At 50.5% G+C, this 20,360-nt stretch overlaps 1 non-coding gene across 1 annotated transcript in view; it reads right to left on the bottom strand.

Moving 5' to 3' along the window:
* LOC123771312 (uncharacterized) overlaps positions 1-20,360 on the bottom strand; it is a 74,699-nt gene that overhangs the window by 29,449 nt on the left and 24,890 nt on the right. The window contains exons 6-7 of the transcript XR_011222853.1: positions 15,268-15,411; positions 5,743-7,676 (exon numbers count right to left, since the gene is read on the bottom strand). This is a non-coding gene — a transcript (uncharacterized protein). The remainder of the gene's footprint in view (positions 1-5,742; positions 7,677-15,267; positions 15,412-20,360) is intronic.

Raw genomic sequence — 20,360 nt, 5'->3', positions numbered from 1 at the left:
GTGTATTTGAAAAAACCAGCGTTGAATGTAATGAAACAGCCATTTTCTGGGCGAGTCCCAGAGGCTCCCTGGAGCTATCCATGGCTGATATGGATACTCTTAACTATTTTGCATCAGTCATGTGGGTGGAGTTTTAGGCCTACCAGGGACCACGAGCCAGAATCTGGCCCCCTCACAGAGGTACGGGGAGCAATGGCCCATAGAAATGCACATGTGATTTGGAGCATTCTATATCTGCCATCGACCAGGACAGGCACCCAGAAAGGTAAGCACCACAAAACCCCTATTCTGGTTAACAACAAAAATCGACAAACGAGTGGACAGAACTCCCCAAGAAAAACGAACAAACAAGCATGAAGCCACACAAGCCGCGCCATATGTCTGCGCAGCTCCCCCCTCCCCGGGAAGGGGAAGGGGGAGCCCCAGACTCCCACGCCGGTGATCCCCGCCCCAGTTCTGAGGTTGGATATCAAAATCGAGAAAAAAAACGCTGTCCGGAGGGCGGGAGGGTGCCGGGGAGGCTCCGGGACTCACCCAGAAAATGGCATTTCATTACAGTCAACGCTGGTTTTCTGGGGAAAGCCCCTACGGCTCCCCGGAGCTACTTCACCAAAGACTACCTAAGAAAACAAGGGGACATACCCGGGAGGTGGGCGGTGCTCCACTCCTCAACACGAAGTCGAGACAACTGGCTGCATACTCTGACCTAAACCAACACAGGCCCGACTGGGCCCAGCAACGTTCACAAGGGAGTGCGCAGCCAGGACTGTCTGAGCGCCAAAAACCCCGTGCCCGAATGTCAGCCCAAGACCTATCGCCGAAGACGGCAGCTAGAGCAGCAAATTTACAAACGTCATAGACACGGGGATAGACCACAGGCTGGCTAGATGTAATAACCCCGCGGACTACCTGAGACCCGAACCCGTGAACAGGGAAGAAGGGAAACCAGATCAACACAAAGCGCTTCCCTGGACACAGAAGCCGTGGCGCAAAGATAACGGCGGAGGGCCGCAACCGGACACAAGGTGAACCCCTAGCCTGACAACCCAAGCAACAACAACCCAAGATCCCCTCCGGAAAGCAGCAGGCACAATCTTCGCCAGAAAAAAGGGAGATGGCTGCAGATGAACAAACCTATGACCACGACCATAGGAGCAAAAAACCACTGCGCCTGAGAAGAGCACGAAGATCCGCCACATGACCCCCAGAGGCCAATGCCAACAGAAAAAGAGCCTTAACAAAGCAATCCTGAACCAAAGGAGCCACAACAAACCAAGGAGAAGAAAGACAGGAGAGCACTCTGTCCAAAGACCAGGACGGCACAGGCAGTGCATGAGCAGGCCGGAGGTGAAACAACGCACTGAGACAGCCTGAGAAATGGTGCAGAAGGAACATTCGATACCGAAAGCTAGCACTCCGCCAGCGCTGAACGATACAGGGCGACAGTATTAGGCAGCAGACGACAGGCCTGGAACAACCAAGAGAGAAAGGACAACACCACCCAAACCGAAAGCGAAGAACAACAACGAAGGGCCAAATGAACCGGAAGGACCACTAAGAAACGTCATACTGCCGCCGAGAGGAACTTGCAAGTGAGAAACCAACAAAGAAGCCAACTGCTCACCATAGGGATGGTGAGAAACACAAGTCAAAAACACCAAACACAAAGACTCGTGGAGAAGAGCAAACCAGACTCGTATCGGACCAGCCCGATCTCCAGAAGAGGCGGAGCCGTGGAAAAAGCTCCGGGTTCGGACACCGTGGAAGCAGCCCCCGGAAACCATGGCTAGGCTGGTCACCACGGGGCCAAGAAGACCACACGACCCTGGGAAGCCTCCAAGCAAGCCAGGACCAGGAATAACAGCTGAACCAGGGAAAAGAGGTACAGGAATCCCCATCTTGACCAGACCCGCCGAAAGGCGTCGAACCCGACACCCTTGCAGTCGGGGAAGGGCGCCACGGAAAATGGAAGACTCCTCGACAATGCTGACGCGAAGAGGTCCACCTCCGGGCGCCCGAACATCCGGCAGAGCCAAAGGAAGGAGTCGGCGTCGACCGACCACACCGTGGACAGGGGACGAACCTGGACAGGCCAACCACCAGGACGTTAGACACCCCCCAGGCGGCAACTGCCAGGAGAGCCAAACCCTGAGAACTCGGCAGACGAGTCACCCGAAGGGACCAACCCTAAAGAGCCAAGGACCACATCGAACCCCCTCGATTCAGGTAAGGAACCACCAGGGAGCAGTCCGAATAGAGCTGGAACGACGATCCGCGGGCGACCCGAACCCTCCAAAGCGCAAACCATACAGCCGCGAACACCCGCACCGTGCAGTGGACCTGACGGAAGGACGGACCCCACTGCCCCTGGCCGACCTGGTGAGCACTGGTCACAAAGCCGGAGCCTAGCGATGTAGCATCTGGGAACACGGCGAGCGAGGGCTCAGGCAGGCGCCAAGGCATTGAACCCCGAAAACCCAAATCCGTAGATGAAGCCGGCGACGCAAAGTCCCCGGGGTCGAACCCAGCGATCGCGAGAGAGGCGGAAGGGACGTCCCCGAAGGAACCAGAACAGCCGACGAAGCCAAACCCAACCCAGTGGGTAGAACAACATCGCGAAGCTCAGGATCCCGCACAAACCCTCGAGCAACCGCTGGGTGACCTAGGAGCCCCCCAGAAACAGACACAGGCAAGACCGCAACTGAAGGAGAGACTCCGAAGGAAGAGACAAGGAAGCGGTCCAAGTCCCACACAAGACCCAGCCAGGACTGAACCTGGGAGGGAACCAACGGGATTTCCACCAGTTCACCAGGAACCCGAACCCGGCGAGCTGGGAAAACACCAATCCCTGGCGAGCAGACACGCGGACCGACCTGGAGCCCAAACCAGCCAGTGGTCGAGGTAAGCCATCACCCAAACACGTAACAGCCGCAAACGGGCCACCATGACCTGGGTAAGGTGTGTGAACACGTGAGGTGCCAGATACAACCCAAAGGGGAGACAAAGAAAGGGGTAGCACTGACGCCCCACAACAAAACTGTAGCAACGCCTCCCGCAGGACCGGCGCAAAGAGCTTCAACATGGCAGATGACGCCCGAGCAGCAGAAACCAAGGTGCCAGACCCAGGAACGTCCCCAAGCGCCTCTACATCCTCCGTAAGCCAATCCAAAGACAGCTCCTGAAGGGAAAAGAAAAGCAGGACCGAAACCAAAAAGCCACGAGCGCGCAATTCCACCACCACAAGTGCAGCCGACAGGGAAGGAACCCGCACAAAGAGCCACCCTGTACCAACATCCCACAGAAGGGCAGGAGCGAAAAGACGCTCATTAAAATGTGCAAAACCGCCCCCAGGAAAACCAGGACCACCGTCAATGCCCCACGCCACTCAAACATGCGGTCTCGACAGAACGAGTCCCAAGCATCCAGCGAAAACAAGGAGCAGTCTACAAGCCAGGACGAACCCGGGACCTCACAACGCACCCGGTAAGGACACGACGATCCAAACTCGAACGAAGAAGGAACCATTACGGAGGCAAACTCCGGGTCATGCAAGAGGTAAGCTGCAAAGGCCAACCGCACTGCAGGCGAAGAGATGCGGGTAGCCGAAAACCTCCGGAAGACAGAACTGAAGAACCACAGGGACACAGAACTAAACCTAGGGAGGAGCAGAACCCAAGTCCAAATCGTACGCAGAGGGGGGAAAAGAAAACCCCACTCCTTGCAACAGTAAGCCCCGCGCAGAAGGACGGAAATCCAGGCGGGGTCCAATGGAGTCTCTCTGAGAGAGAACTCTATCAACATCATAGGCCCGAGACTGTTCAACACGCTTCCACTACACATAAGGGGCATAACTGGCCGACCCGTCACAGTGTTCAAGAGAGAACTGGATAAGCACCTCCAAGGGATACCTGATCAACCAGGCTGTGACTCATACGTCAGGCTGCGAGCAGCCGCGTCCAACAGCCTGGTTGATCAGTCCAGCAGCCAGGAGGCCTGGTCGACGACCGGGCCGCGGGGACACTAAGCCCCGGAAGCACCTCAAGGTAACCTCAAGGTAACCTCAAGGTAAGGTAGCCCAAGGCCCCCAAGGCCGCTCCTCCCCAACCCTTTGAGCCTCTACACCAGGCCCCGGGGCCGAGTCGACCTCCAAAGCCCAGGACTCACAAGATAAAGCCAGGGCAGCCGAAAGAGCTGGAAGAGAAGGGGCCCACTGGTCAGACCCCGGAGCATCGGCCGGAGGAACAGACTCGAATGCCTCCGCAGCTACTCCGGACGGGGCAACCCCCGAAACTGCCCAAGTCTGGGTCCCTATACAAAGTGGGGCAGCCTCGGGGCGTCCAGGGAAGCGACAACCTGGGCGCAACCCAGGCAGCCCTGCAACGCGCAAGCTGCCTGCACCCAAGGGAATTCATCAGCAAACTGGGTAAATGGAGTCACGAACAAGCAACAAAGCTCGCAGGACTCAGGGTCGAATGTGTCACCGACCCAACAGGCAGCATGACGGAGGCAAAAACAAGGAGGGTCACCCTGAGACAAAGGGACAGAGCAACCCTCAACTCGCACAAAGCGAGAGGGGACGCAAGGGTCTCCACTGTCGGACCCGAGAGCCCCCGGGGGTTTCCCAGGGCCCCTTAGACTGGGTCTGCCAAGGGTTATCCCAGGCAGGGTACTGCTAACCAGACCACCAAACTACCAAGCAAACTGCTAAAGCTGAACCCACGGGACGTGTCTACCCGTGAGGGCGAAGCAGGGGGTGCCACCACACAAATGACCCTATTATAAGGGGGAGGGGGAAACACAAGGCAGACCCCCCCTACCAGGCAAAAATAAAAATAAAAGAAAAATCACACAAGTGGACAACGCACCCAGAGGGAACAGAGCCGGCCGCTGTTATAGGTGAAAACTAGCTACGCAGTACCCTGCGCCCCACCAGTGCTATAACTACCACTTACCCCAAGGTAAACAAGGGAGGAAAACCCCCAAACACTCGGGGCGGCCAAACGCCAAGCAGCGAAAAGCCAACAGAGGCAGACCCAAGGTGACTTGTGGAAGGCAACCCCAAGCCCCAAGGGCAGTACTTACAGGGCACTCAGGGAAGGTGACCCTAAGCACATGCAGCCCGAGTACCTGAGAATACTACTCCCAGCTCACACGACCACCGTAAGAGCAGCACTGCAAACAAACAAGTCACAGCACTGAGACAAGACCGGAGCTGGAGCCACACGACCGTGCACTATCCCATCAGCCGAGGAACTTGGGCAGGGATCGCTGGCGCGGGGGTCTGGGGCTCCCCCTTCCCCCTCCCGGGGAGGGGGGAGCTGTGCAGACATGCAGCGCAGCTCGTGTGACTGTCATGCTTGTTTGTTTGTTTTTCTTGGGGAGCAGATATAGAATGCTTCAAATCACATGTGCATTCTATGGGCCATTGCTCCCCATGCCTCTGTGAGGGGGCCAGGTTCTGGCTCGTGGTCCCCGATAAGCCTAGAACTCCACCCACATCGACTGATGCAAAATAGTTAGGGTATCCATATCAGCCATGGATAGCTCCAGGGAGCCATAGGGGCTCCCCCCAGAAAATAAGTAAGATAACATGAACGTGCCAGGGGAAGTGAAATAACTGATCACCGGCAATAATAATTTGCTCTGTAAAATTTATAATTATTCTAAGCAGTCAACGGATTCAGAAAATTTAATAAAGCAACAATTAAAAATACTATAACAATATGATTATTCTTTAATAACATACCAAGTTCAGCTTTATTGTTAGGATGTGATTTTGTGCTGTGATTTGATTTTGTGCAGTCTTTGGTTGTTACTGTCCCACCACTGCTTTTCTCTTCAAGCGGAGTACAAAGATCTTCAAATATATTGTTGTCAGTTTCAAAAAGAGCTTCGGCCTTTGAGAGAGATTTATCCACCTTAGTAAATAAATTTTTTGTGCTGCTAGAGAATGTCGAGTCCTGTGATGTTACAATGATCACTTCAGAATCGTCAGCCTCTCTCTCACGCATTTTTCGGATTAATAACATATCTGCATTAACATTCCGCACAACCTCAGCTGTGCTGGGGATCTCCTCATCATCTGAGGGTATTGAAGAGGTTACTGGCAGAGGTTCATCTTGTTCAGCAATATCACGTAATTTCTGTGACTGCCCATCATCATTACTGATCTGAGAATTCTGTTCATCTGTCTTACTTATTGCATCTTCATCAGGGATATCCAAAATACTCCCAAACATTTTGGTCAAGTCTTTCCAAATCTCTCATCTCCTCAGAATCCAAAGGATGCTGTTCTAGACTTTCAGATTTTGTAATGCAAGTTTTCTGAGTGGCAGAAGACTGGTTACTACTGCTGCTTGATATAACTTTAGGTTTACGTTTTGGTGGATTGAGGATTGCTTCTGAATCACTTCCCTCAGAACTGGAGTCTGAATTTGCTGGTTTACGAATTCTTTTGAACTTCCGTTTAGTTGGGATTAAAGATTCTTTCAGAGGAGTTTCATAATCAGTATTTTCTGGATCTTTGTTACCAATAGGAAAGTTGGCAGTTTTCTGGAAATCACCTTTTTGACTTGAGTTTGATCGGTTAGATGAATCTGAGAACAATGGTTTACTATTAGTAGATTTACTCTGAGAGATAATGGTTTTTTGACTTTCATGTGGTAGATGATTTTGAATTAGAACAACTTCTTCCTTTTCATCAGGCAGCATCTTTGCATCTTTCGTACCTTGCGACATAATATTTTCTAATGCTGGCTGACCTGATTGCAATGGTTTCCTTCTTGGTCCTATTGATAGCTGGCTGAAAGTTACCGGTATTCTTTAGATTTTCTTTTTCAAGCTCCACCAACTCGTCCTTTATAATTGACTTGGTTACGATTCCCTTTTCTCTGTATCTCTGACTTCCTTGAGTTCGTCTATCATTCTTTTCCGCTGGTATTCCTTCAACCTTGACATTTTCATTTGAAGAACACTCATTCTTTGAAGCTCGAGTTACTTTGTTGTCGCCGACATCGCTAACTCCCAGAAGACTAGTCGACTCTTGACTACTGACATCAGCAGCTCCAAGAAGGCTTACTGACTGTTGACTACTCTCGGAATTCTGCATCTGATGCGATAACGAACTCTCACCATATCGTGTCAGACTTCTCAGTGCACACTTGTCAAGGGGTATCTCTGAGGACGGGGTGGAGGATTCTTTTATTAAGTGATCAGTATTTGAATCTTTGACGCTCACATCCGGCACATCTTTCTGTGTAGATTTTTCACCATTAACCGAGATTTCCTGATTCACATTCGTGTTTCCATCACTACTTTTAACTGCTTGTTGAATAGTGGAATTTCTGGGCTGCAGATTTTTGACACAAGTATTAATGTCAATATTGTTAGGTAATGGAAGTGCTACTGCCATATCCTCAGTGCTGTAGCTGCCAGGTATTACCTCACTATCGTGTACAATTTGACTAAGTTTAGTCTCCTCAGGTTGCTCAGTAATATGCTCTACCATTATCTGCTCATGATCTTCTGTTGATCTCTCAGCCTCAACTTCACACTTCTGTGGAGCAAGTTGACTGTTCAATTCATCATCATGATCAACACTGTTGCTGGTAGATGCCACAGGTTCAGAGGGCTCAGCAGTTTCCTTGGTATTGTAGGTCACAGTTTTACAACATTTCCTGTAGAGGAGAGCAAACTGATGTAAACATTGCTTTGAAATGATTATTGTTGCAGAACAGTCATTTAGTCTGCTCTGTCAGAGTAAGGAATGATTGGCATTGTATCTTAGGTTTCACAAAAGCTAAGATCATGAAAGGAGATTAATAGAAACAAGAGCCAGAACCTGGCCCTCTAGCAGAGGCACTGGGAATTGCTACAATCATCCTCACCAAGACAACATTAAAAAATCAGCGTTGATGTAATGAAACGCCATTTTCTGGGTGAGACCCGGAGGCTTCCCAAAGTTATTCGGGCTGATATGAATGTATTAGATCCTGGCATCAGTCAATGTGCATGAAGTTCTAAGCTTACCGGGGACCATGAGTCAAAACCTGGGCCCCTCAGAGAGGCACGAGGAGCAATGGCCTACAGAAACCCCCATGTGGTTGGAAGCATTCTGCTGCCATCGACCAAGTCAGGCACCCAGAAAGGTAAGCAAATTAGTGGACAGAACTCCCCAAACTCCCCAAATGAAAACGGGCAAACGGAGCATGATTCACCACGTCACCGCGATGCTGTCTGTGTATCCCCCCCTCCCCGGGAGGGGGAAAGGGGAGCCCCAGACCTCTGCGTCGGTTATCCAAACCCCAGTTCTGAGGCTGGATGTAAAAACACGCAAAAAAAAAAAAAAAAAAAAAAAAAAAAAAAAAAAAAAAGCCGACCAGAGGGATGAAAAGGTTGCCGGGGAGCCTCCGGGTCTTACCCAGAAAATGGCATTTCATTACATTCAAGGCTGTTTTTTTGGGGGGAAGCCCCTTCGGCTCCCTGGAGCTACTTACCCAAAAAGTAAACAAGAGGGACTTACCCGGGGGGGTCAGTCGGTCGGCCGAGCGGACAGCACGCTGGACTTGTGATCCTGTGGTCCCGGGCGCCGGCGAGAAACAATGGGCAGAGTTTCTTTCACCCTATGCCCCTGTTACCTAGCAGTAAGATGGGTACCTGGGTGTTAGTCAGCTGTCACGGGCTGCTTCCTGGGGGTGGAGGCCTGGTCGAGGACCGGGCCGCGGGGACACTAAAGCCCCGAAATCATCTCAAGATAACCTCAAGATAAGCCCCCCCCCCTCAACTCGAAATTGAGACAACTGGCTGCATTTGCCGACCCAATGCAACACAGGCCTGACTAGGCCCAGGAACATTAATAAGGTAGCGAGCAGCCAGGACCCTGTTCGAGTCCGGGACTGCTGCCGAAGCAGAGCCTCTGGAGGGAGAGACAAGGAAACACTTCGAGCGTTCCACACAAGACCCAGCCAAGACTGAACCTAGGAGGGGACCAGATGGGACTTCCTCCAGTTCACCAGGAACTTGAACCCGGCAAGCTGAAAAAGAACCAAATCCCTGGTGAGCTGGGAGCTGGCTGGCTGGGAGCCCACACCAGCCAGTCGTCGAGGAAGGCCAGAACCCGAACCCCGAAGACACGAAGAGGGGCCACTACGACTCGGGTAAGGTGTGTGAAAACACGAGGTGCAGGATTCAAAACGAATGGAAGGCAACGAAATCGGTAACCCTGATGCCCCACAACAAATCCTAGCCAGTACTTGAACCCCGGATGAATCGAGATGTGCCAATACACATCCTTCTCTTCTCTTAAGTGAAGATGGACCTGGGGCAGAGGGGTCATCCGAAAGGATGGGCAATAAACCCACGGGTTCAGACGGGACAAGTCCAGAATGAACCTAAAGTCCGCGCAGTCCCGTTTTGTAACCGGAAACAGGCAGGAAACCCACCAGAAGCATGAGGTCGTTTCGACAATGCCCCAGCAAACCCACTCCGAGATGACTCGACAAAGGCAGGAATAGAGGCCTGTCCCACCAACCGCGAACCTCCCTAAGGAGGAGGAGGAGGAGGAGGAGGAGGAGGAGGAGGAGGGCCACCCAACGCCACTGCAGGCCGCACGAAACAACCCGAAAAGCCCACAACTCGTGGGACCAGTCGTAAGGAAACTGAGCTAGTCACCCCCATCGACCCGGCAATGGGACGAACCGCGAAAGAGCCGACGCCCCTTACAAGAACCCGACCTCCGCACAGAGCGATCACTGCACTGACCAGATGAAGATGGCTCCGAAACCGGCACCACTGGCCTTCCACGACAAGAGCAACCCCGCACCCTGGCACGACCCTTCCGGGAAGACCCCTTATGCCCCCTCCCCCCTCCTGGAGAACCAATAAATCCAACATGGAATGGCAACTAGAAGAAGCTGCCTGCAGATATTGCACAACCGCAGACTCGTGAGACGGGAAGCAAAAAACAGAGACACCGCATCCCCCAGGATCGGCACGAACAGCTTCAAAAGAGCAACCGACACACCAACCTCTGAGGCTAATGCACCAGACCCAGGAGTGGTCCCAAGCGCCTCCACATCATCCTCAAGTCAGTCTGAAGACAGCTTGAGAATGGAAAAGAAGCACAAGACTGAAGCCAAAAGGCCATGGGCGTGAAAGTCCTCAGCGACCAACGCAGCCGAAAGGGTCGTTACCTGCATGTGAAGCTGCACCCCACCAACATCCCAAGGAAGGGCAGGAGCAAACAAGCATGCATTGAGGTGTTCAAACTCCCACCTTAGGAAAACCTGGACCACCATATAAGGCTCGCGCCACTCAAGCACGCAGGATCGACAGAAAGAATGCCATGCTTCCGAGAAAAAGGGATAGTTCGCAAGCCAGGACGACTCTAGAACCTCATAATAAACCCAGTAGGGACAGGAATATCCACACACGAAAGAAGTAGGCTCCATTATGACAGCGTAATCCGAGTCGCACAGGAGGTAAGCTGCAATGGCCTCCCGCATCACATGGGGCAGGATGTGGGAGGCCAAAAACTTCTGGAAAGACAGGACTGAAGAACCCACTGAACCACAGAACCGAACCCGGGGAGGGGAAGATACCAAATCAAACTTGTACGAGAACGGGGAATAAGAGAACCTTGTAACACCAAGCTCCGCTCAGAGGGTACAAAAACCCAAGCGGGGTCCAGTGGGGCTCAAGGCCCCCCAAATCAACCCCTTCCCTGCCCCAGGAACCTCCCTAAGAGGCCCCGGGCCGAGCCGTCCTCCTAACCCCCCACCTCAAAAGAAAGGGCAGGAGCAGCTGAAAAAGCAGGAATGTGGGTGGCCCACTGGTCAGACCCAGAAGCTCCGGCTGGAGGACCCAGTTTGAATGCCTTCGCTGCCACCCTGTAAGGAGCATCTCCCGAAACCGCCTGAGTCTCAAAGCCAACTAAACCCTGCCTTGACTCCGAAACCCTCAAGACGCTTCGGAGCCGGAAGCAAGGGGAGGAGGACCAGGACAAAACAGAAGGGGAAGTACAAGGGGGCGTGGATGGAACCAAAGTTGAGGCGACCTAACAACCCCAAATCCAGGTCCCCATAACCAAAACTGGGCAGTCTCGGGGCATCAGGAGGTAGCAACCAATCTAGCAGTGTTGCAGCAACCTAAATCGAGCATGCAATGACGAAGCAGCCTGCACCCACTGGTCACTAGGCATATTAGACTGGGTGAACTGGAGCACAAGGAACAAAACTTGCAAGACTCTGGGTTGAAAGCTGTCACCTGACCCAACAGGCTGCATGATGGAGGACACAACCGGTGAGTGTCACCCTGAGACAAGGGTACAGAGCAACCTTTTAAACTCGCACGAAGCGAGAGGGGACCCAGGGATCACGTCCATTGGACCAGAGAGCCCCCGCGGGGTTTCCCAGGGCCCTTAGTCACGTTATCTCGCGAAGGGAAGCTCAGGCAGATACTGCTAACCGGCGCCCAAACACTACCAAGCTGAACTCCCCGGGATGTGTACACTTGCGGGGTGGCCTAGCAGAGGACCACCAATACAAGGGTGTGACCAAACCAAGAGGCAGACTCCCCATCAGGCAGGAAAACAAAAATGAAAGGAAAAGCCCCACAAGAGTACAACGTGCCCAGGCAGAACAGAACCCTCTGCTATGAGAGGTGACAACTAGCTGCACTAGTACCCTGTGCCCCTAATCAATGACAAAAACTACACCCTACCCAGAGGCAAACAAGGAAGCAAGAAACACCCCAGCCGACTCTGAGGGCGGTCAATCACCGAGCCGCAAAAGACACAGCGAAGATACATTGGTGACTTGTGGAAGGTAACCCCAAGCCCCCAAGGGCACTACTTACAGGCCACCTAGGGAAGGGATCCCTAGGCACATGCAGCCCAAGTACTGGAGAAATTATTCCTGGCTCGCACACTACCGGAGACAGCACCACACCACAAGTCACAGAACTGGAAAATGCTGGAGCCAAAGGCACACGACCCTGCCAGCTCCAAATCAGTCACAGAACTGGAGGGTTTGGATACCTGAGGCAGGGGTCTGGGGCTCCCCCTTCCCCCCTCCAGGGATGGGGGGAGGGAGAAGATTGCACAGACAGCGGCGCTGTGACGTGGTGATGTCATGCTCGTTTGCTCGTTTTCATTTGGGGAGTTCTGTTCATTAGTTTGGCTTTCAGTAGCAATATTTTAACACTTTCGCACTCTGGGCCCACGAGTGCTGCACTACCTCAGGTGGGTTTGGGCGTTCTGCGGGAGCGCTAGGGAGAATGCCGTAATTCTGAAGTGTATACTCTTTTCAACTTTGTCACCTCAATTCTCGTCCTACGATATTCAATTTGATATCAATGTGTTCACAATAGAATTCTCTACAGGACTAAATGCATATAAACTCCAAAGCCCGGCTTACCACCCGCAGCAAACAGAGAAAGTGAGAGCGAGTTACCCGGGAGCGCGCAAGAGGAATAAAATGTGTACACTCTTTTCACTTTGGTCACCTCAATTCATGTTCTAGGTCTTTTATTTTGGTATCGATGTGTTTGCAATAGAATTCCCAACACGAGTATATGCATATAATGTCAAAAACCGCAGCGCGCTCCACCCGCCGACGTGATGAAAGAGGTACCAGAAAGAGAGCGCTGTGCCACCCCAAGGCGTCTCATTACATTAGAGAGAACGGTAATACTGAAAAGTTTATACTCTTTTCAACTCTGTCATCTCAATTCTCGTCCTATGTTTTTCAATTTGGTATCAATGCGTTTGCAATAGAATTCTCTATGGGACTAAATACATATAAAACCCAAAAGCCCGGCGAGAAGTGAGAAAATGAGAGCGTGTTACCCGGGTGCGCGCAAGAGTAATAAAATGTATACACTCTCTTTCACTTTGGACATCTCAATTCTCGTCCTAGGTCTTTCATTTTGGTATCATTGTGTTTGCAATAGAATTCTCTACAGGAGTATATGCATATAATGTCCAAAAGCCCGACGTACTACCCACAACAAACAGAGAAAGTGACGGAGTGTTACCCCAGTGAGGGCTAATAAAGAGCAATAAAATGGGTATACTCTTTTCAACTTTCTTACCTCAATTCTGGTCCTAGGTCTTTCATTTTGGTATAAATGTATTCGCAATGAAATTCCCTACAGGAGATATGCATATAAAGTCCAAAACCGCGGCAAGACCTTTCCAAAGACGCTGCTACTTTACCGCACCGTTGACACAATGCTGCAGTTGTTAGTGGAACTCCTCTTGCTGCATCGTTACCGAGCGATAGTGTTCAGAATAGGGGTTTGTTTTGGGGCACTTACCTTTCTGGGTGCCTCATCTGGTTGATGGCAGACATAGAATGCTTCCAACCACACTGGGGGTTTCTATAGGTCATTGTTCCTCATGATTCTCTGAGGGGGGCCAGGTTCTGGCTCGTGGTCCCCGGTAGGCCTAGAACTCCATGATGCCCGAGTCATTGACTGATGCCAGGGTTTAATACATTTATATCAGCCCAGATAGCTCCAGGGAGCTGAAGGGGTTCCCCCCAGAAAAGCCAGTAGTCAGACAGACAACTGCAAGATTCACAGAACATGATGCACTGGAACAGCAAAATGACTCTACAATCTATTCCGTTAAAACTACTGGTTCTCTCTAAACTGGCGTGAATCCCATAGTACAAATGACTCTCAATAGGTACTACCACCAGAAGCTTCAGGCTTCTGTTCTATATTCTCTATTATATATCTTCAGGAAGCTATTTAGGCTCTAAAAAGAAAGAAGCATTTTATTACATTCAATTCTGGTTTTCTGGAGAAGTCTCAGGTGCTCCCTGAAGCTGTCTTAAAAAGAACAGTGAACAGAAGCTATCAAACAGAGACAGACAGAAAACATGGGCCTTACTACGGGGAAAAATGGCAAATACACAAGCCACTGAGATCCACAGAGATCTCTCAAACCCGAGTAGCCCAGGACAAGTTAGCGAACACAGCGGCCAAAGCCGCACACTCACAAACTTGGGGTGTGAAGGCAGCCAGCAGGTTTGCTAGAGCCAATGACACCTGTGAACAACCTGGGACAACCATGCCTCAGAAGAGGGAACAAAGGACACTGGATCAACAAATAGGGCATACATTGAAGCAGTACAGGTGGCTTGCAGGCAACGATAAACCTGCCGTGATGAAATACAACAAGTGGTGTGCCCGGGGCAGGACAAACCGAGCATCAATCACCAAGGACTCCTCCAGGAGCCAATCGTCTCATTCTTTGTCAGTCTGAATACAAAAAAGTTGTTAAAGAAGAACTGTTCACCCATTCCAAAAGAACAGAACCTATGGCTCCAGAGGAGAGCATGGGCTTGGGGGTAGAACAACACTCCCAGAATCCTCTCCAGGATGTTGCCAAGATCTGAAAGTGACTAACCAAGCAGGACACCCAGGCAAAGACCTTCCATAGAAGTCTTCCAGTGAAGTATACTGGTAAAGAAGAGAATATTAAGGGATGGGGGGGGGATGATACGACCAGGTGTTCACCGACTGAGACATAAGTAAGCAAGAAAGGACGTTAAGAGAAATATAGGAGAAAAGCAAAGAGAAAAATAAAGAAGGGCAGGAAATGGAGTTGAGGAAATAGAATATGAAACAAGGGCAGGAGGAAAAAATGTGGACATAAAGTGATAAAGTGAACCTAATCAGAGTGGCAAGGAAAGAGATCAGGACAGAGTATGTGACTAGACCAACACCCACATATCTCACCCTCTGAAATGGGACTAGTCGAGTTGCTTAGACATCAGCAACAGACAATGGCCGAGGCAAAAGGTTGGAGTGCCCAGAGCACCAACTGTTGGTGGCCATTTGCACTAGGGGGAGCAGGTTTGAGCTTTTGAGCTTGTTTTCTAAGAACCTTGCTGTTGTCTGTAATGATTCACTGACTTTCTGGATGCTTTCTTGATGCAGATGACTAACATTCCCCAGTTCTCTGTGTCTCCAAGAGGGAAGCTAGGTTCTGGCTCAAGGCCCCAGTAAGCTAAACAGGACTCCTATGGTCAATGTGACTCAGCGAGATAGCATCAGAAACCACACCAGAAGCTCCTCCAGAGAAACAACACACCAGAAAAACGTAATATACTAAAAGATGGATAACAAATACAAGAATAATGTACACTATGGAACAAGTTCTGAGATAAAACCTCTAATAATGAACCAATAAACTGTTGTTTTGTAGGAACAGCAAATACAGACATTTAGGCTACAATATAGATACCCTGGTTTACTTACTTATGTTGTTCTTGTGTAACCATGAGAGACATGTACTTCATGAGGACTTGATACACTTCACAAGGAATGGCATGAAGACAAAAGTCACGTCCAAAACCACCAAAAGATGCAATAAGATTGGCATCATCAGCTGCAGTACCACATCTGTGGAGAGTAAACATGCTCTTCATTCTTCTTCAAATAATTATTGTGATTTAACATGAAAATGTGCTATGAAAGAATCATAGAATTATATAATGGGACTACACAACTCAGTCCAGGTTCATGAATAGCTTTATTGACAATGCCAATATTCTGTAGTAATCTTTCCAAATACCAGGCATCAAAGCTGCTCTTAAACTGCCAATTTCTGGGCGAGCCCCTGGAGAGACCGTGCCTCACCGGCCACACGGTTGTCAGTTTGACAAATGATGCAGAAGCCCGACTCCCTGAGGAAGGAAGGGTGTCAAGGAGTCACTGGGGCTCACCGAAAAATTGGCATTGTATTACATTCAATGCTGGTTTTCTGGGGGGTAACCCCTTTGTGGCTTCCTGAAGCTAACTACCCACAGAGAAGGAAGAGAAGGGCACTTACCAAAGAGGAGGGAGCACTACAGGTATCATAGTGAAAACAAGAACGTCGGCCTAGAAAGCCAACCCATGGCCACACAAGAGTGTCGAGTCCTGGGAACACTAACCAAGTACTGGGCTGCCAACACCCCTGATTGACCTCCAGAGCACCCATGCCCAAATCTCAACCCAGGACATATTAACAAAAACAACCAACAGAGCTGCACTGTACAAGTGAAACAAAAGGCCAATGAAAAGGTCAAAAATTAAAACAAGTATTCGCAATCTCTCAGGACACCAGACAGTGCAGGATGAGTAAATAATGAAGAACAGTAGACCAAGGCAGTGAACAGACTGCGAGTGCTACCTCAGCGAACCAAGTTGAGGTCGAGCGAATCACAGCTGTCCCCGCCAGCCAAAATCACTCCCGACCTAAGGAAAGACAAATAGTGAAAGACAGACAGCTTACTGGAAGGGCGAAGGCCACCACAAGCGAGGAAACCTAAGGAAGTGAACCCTGAGTGCTCCTTGGAAGATAACCTTGACAGTGCAAGGGGCAGCACTAAAGAAGCACCCAGGGCAGAGAATCCTGAACACATGCAGCTCCAAATACTCTTAACTCAAGGCACACACTGCACCAAAATGCACAGGAACAGCCACAAAGGCAAATCCATTATTCCCTTTCTTGGAAATTATCAAGACTTAAAGTTAACCAAAAGGGAAAGGGGGTTAAAAAGCACTAGACAAAACTGTCACCAAATGTATTTAAATACTATGTACAGGTAATTATTTACAACAGATATACAAACCACCAATAACACCCTACTTGTACACTGTCACACAGGACACCACAAAAACCTCTGTGATCCTCTATCACGGTGAGTTCTCCCTCTAGCACAACACTCAGGGCTCCTCTGTGCACTTCTTTTGAGATACTCATGCTGATAAGTCCACTTTTCCAACCATTTCATGGGCCAGTCCCTCTGCAGTATTATCAGTGTCTAAACACTAACTCCAGCAGCATATTGGCTGGCTTCCTCTCAAGGCTTAACTGCAAACAAGCCTTAACCATAGAGGACTGACGGACGTTCACTCCGTATACAATCACAACTTGGCCAGCCCAGGATTCGTCATTCCAACACCAGTAGCTCGCTGGCTACCACAGACAGTTCACTGCCTTCAACGACCAGGCTTTTCTTGTTTTGACTGAAGCAAGCCTTGCAATTCTGAGGACTGCCCTTGCTGACTACTCCTTGTACACTGTTTTCTTCTGTCCAACGTACACCTCTCACATCGCCTCTGAGAAAAAAAAATCATATAGTACGAAGGAAACTACACCTGTTTCAGCGAGACTACAGCCTTCCACAGGGGAATACAGAAAATGGGTTAGGTTCAGTCAACAGATGGCACTAAGATTGTCACACTCACTTAGCTAGAAAGCAGGACGCTGGAGCCAGAGCGACAGAGAGGGCACATCAATTTGTTTACCATCAGCAAGAACCGAGGGTGGAGCTGCTGGGTGACCCCCTCCCCTTGGCTGCCTCCCTCCTCCACCAAACTGAGGCAGGAAGAGGGGCAAATGAGCAAGCGCTAGTTTCATGAATTTTGTATTCTTTGTTTACATTGTTGAGGGGGAGCAGCAGTAGGCAGGAGGAGGCAGCAGTCTTCCTTCTCAGCATCAGTAAGATCTGTTTTGGTTCGCTGACTTTCTGGGTGCTTTTCTGGTTGTGGCGAACATGATTAAATGTCAGACAAGTTTCATTGTAGTGCCAGCCACTGCTACCTGCACATCTCTGGGGTGGCCAGGTTCTGGCTTATGGTCCCCGATAAGCCAAAAAGAACTCCGCGACTAATGCCACCTAGTAGTTTGGACCTATATCAGCATACTAGCTTCAGGGAGCCACAAGGGGCTTCTCCCAGAGAACTCAATAGATGGAGGCTCTAGGTAAAATAGAGACCCAGCAAATCAAAGTGTCACAGGCCTCAGGGCAGGTGGTAATACCCACTCAACAGGCAGCATAGTGGAGCGTACAAATGACCATTGACACGTAATAAGACATCTCTTAAACTCAAAAAAACCAGCATTGAATGTAATGAAACACCATTTTCTGGGCGAGACCCGGAGGCTCCCTGAGCTATCCAGGCTGATATGGATATTATTTGACTTTGGCATCAGTCAATGTGAATGGAGTTCATAGGCTTACCAGGGACCACGAGCCAGAACCTGGCCCCATCAGAGAGGCATGAGGAACAATGGCCTATAGAAATACACATGTGATTTGGAGCATTTTATGTCTGCCATCGACTGGGCCAGGCACCCAGAAAGGTAGGCACCCAGAAAGATAAGCGCCCCAAAACAAACCCCTATTCTGGTTAACACAACTACTGAAAGCTAAATGAGTGGACAGAAGTTCCCAAATGAAAACGAGCAAACGAGCATGATGTCACACGTGCGCCGCCGCTTGTCTGCGCAGTTCCCCCCCCTCCCCAGGAGGGGAAAGGGAGAGGGGAGCTGCAGCCAACGCAAGGCCCCCAGGGGCCGAACCCAGCAATTGCGAGAGACGGAAGGGACATCCCCGAATTAACCAGAACAGCCGACGAAGCCAAACCTGACCCGGCTGGTAGACCATCATCGTAAAGTTCAGGCTCCCGCACAAACCCTAGAGCAACCACTGGTTAACCTGGGAGCCCCAGGCTGAAGTGAAGGCAGGAGAGCAGCCAATGCAGAGACTCTGGAGGGAGAGACAAGGAAACGGTTCGCGAGTCCCACACAAGATCCAGTCAAGTCCGAACCTAGGAGGGGATCAGATGGAATTTCCGCCAGCACACCAGGAATCTGAACCCGGTGAGCTGGGAAAGAACCAAATCCCTGGCGAGCAGACACACTGACTGGCTGGGAGCCCAGACCAGCCAGTCGTCGAGGTAGGCCAGCAGCACCCAAAGACCTAAGAGACGAAGACGGGCCACCACGACCCGGGTAAGGTGTGAACACGCAAGGTGCTAGGTTCAACCCGAATGGAGACAACAAAAGCGATAACCGAGATGCCTCACAACCAACCTGAGCCAGTCTCTGAACCCCGGATGAATCGGGATGTGCCAATACGCGTCCTGGAGGTCCAGACACACAATCCAAGTGCCCGGTTCCAACAGTAGCTGGATCTGAGACAGTAGTCATCCGAAAAGAGGGGCAAAAAAAAAACCCCCGGGATGTGTCCACTCACGGGGGCCTAGCAGAGGGTACCACCAAGAAACACAGGTATACAAAATCTAAGTCAGAGACAGGGGCCAATGAACCAAAAGGCAGACCCCCCCCCCCACCAAGCAGAAAAACAAAAACGAAAGAAAAACCCCATAAGAGGAGAACATACCCAGGAGGAACTGAGTCGGTCGCTATAATAAGTGATAAATAGCTGTGCAGTACCCCGCACCCCAACCAGTGCAAACTACCCTTTACCCTAAGGGAAACAAGGGAGGAAGAAACCCCACCAGCACATTCAGGGTGGTCAAGTACTGAGCAGCAAAAGACCAACAGAGGTAGACCCCATGGTGACTTGTGGAAGATAACCCCAGGCCCCAAGGGCAGTATTTACACGGCACTTGGTGAAGGGAACCCTAAGTACACGCAGCCTGAGTACCAGTGAAGATTACTCCCGCACAAGCACCACCCTGAAGACAGCATTGAGACAAGAAACAGGAGCTGGAGTCACACTGTCATGCCTCAGTCACATCAGCTGAAAACTGAAGGTGTGGGTCGCTGGCATGAGGGGTCTGGGGCTCCCCTCCCCCCTCCCAGGAAGGGAGGAGCTGTGCAGATGGCAGCGTGGCAACGTAGTGACGTCATGCTCGTTTGCTCGTTTTTGTTTGGGGAGTTCTGTCCTACTAGTTTGGCTTTTAGTCGCAATTTCTTAACCAGAATAGGGGTTTGTTTTGGGATGCTTACCTTTCTGGGTGCCTGACACAGTCAATGGCAGACACAGAATGCTCCAAATCACATGTGCATTTCTATACACCATTGCTCCTCGTGTCTCCCTGAGGAGGGCCAGGTTCTGGCTTGTGGTCTCTAGTAGGCCTAAGAACACTCCATTCACACTGACTGATGCCAAAGTCTAATAGTTCCATATCAGCCTGGATAAGCTCCGGGGAGCCGAAGGGGCTACCCCCAGAAAAGAAGCATGTGAGGGCTAGATGAACTGATCAATGACAAACCCCAGAAAAGATTTGCAGTGTTTATCAGGGACTGATGGTAAAGACCAAGCAGAACACCCAGGTACTAGTGCACTTGCTGTAAGAAACCGACACTGAAAGCAGTCCTAAGGAAAAACTCAACTTACGAAGGGAATCAGCAGTGTGCCATATGTACAAGCATGCAAACAATAGTGCACCCCCCTTAATCAGTAACCCAAGAATGCCTCCAACTTCAGAACCTTGCAGAGGTGCCAGAGACCCTTGAATGACTCAAGTCGAGGCACCCTCCATATTAGGCAGCCATTATGAAACGAACATTGAACCCTGTCAGGCCATGGACACAAAAGAGCACCTTGGGA

Source organism: Procambarus clarkii, chromosome 54 (assembly GCF_040958095.1).
Source record: "Procambarus clarkii isolate CNS0578487 chromosome 54, FALCON_Pclarkii_2.0, whole genome shotgun sequence".
NCBI lineage: Eukaryota > Metazoa > Arthropoda > Malacostraca > Decapoda > Cambaridae > Procambarus > Procambarus clarkii.
The sequence above is the reverse complement of the archived record's forward strand: the minus strand, read 5'-3'. Positions and strand labels throughout refer to the sequence as shown.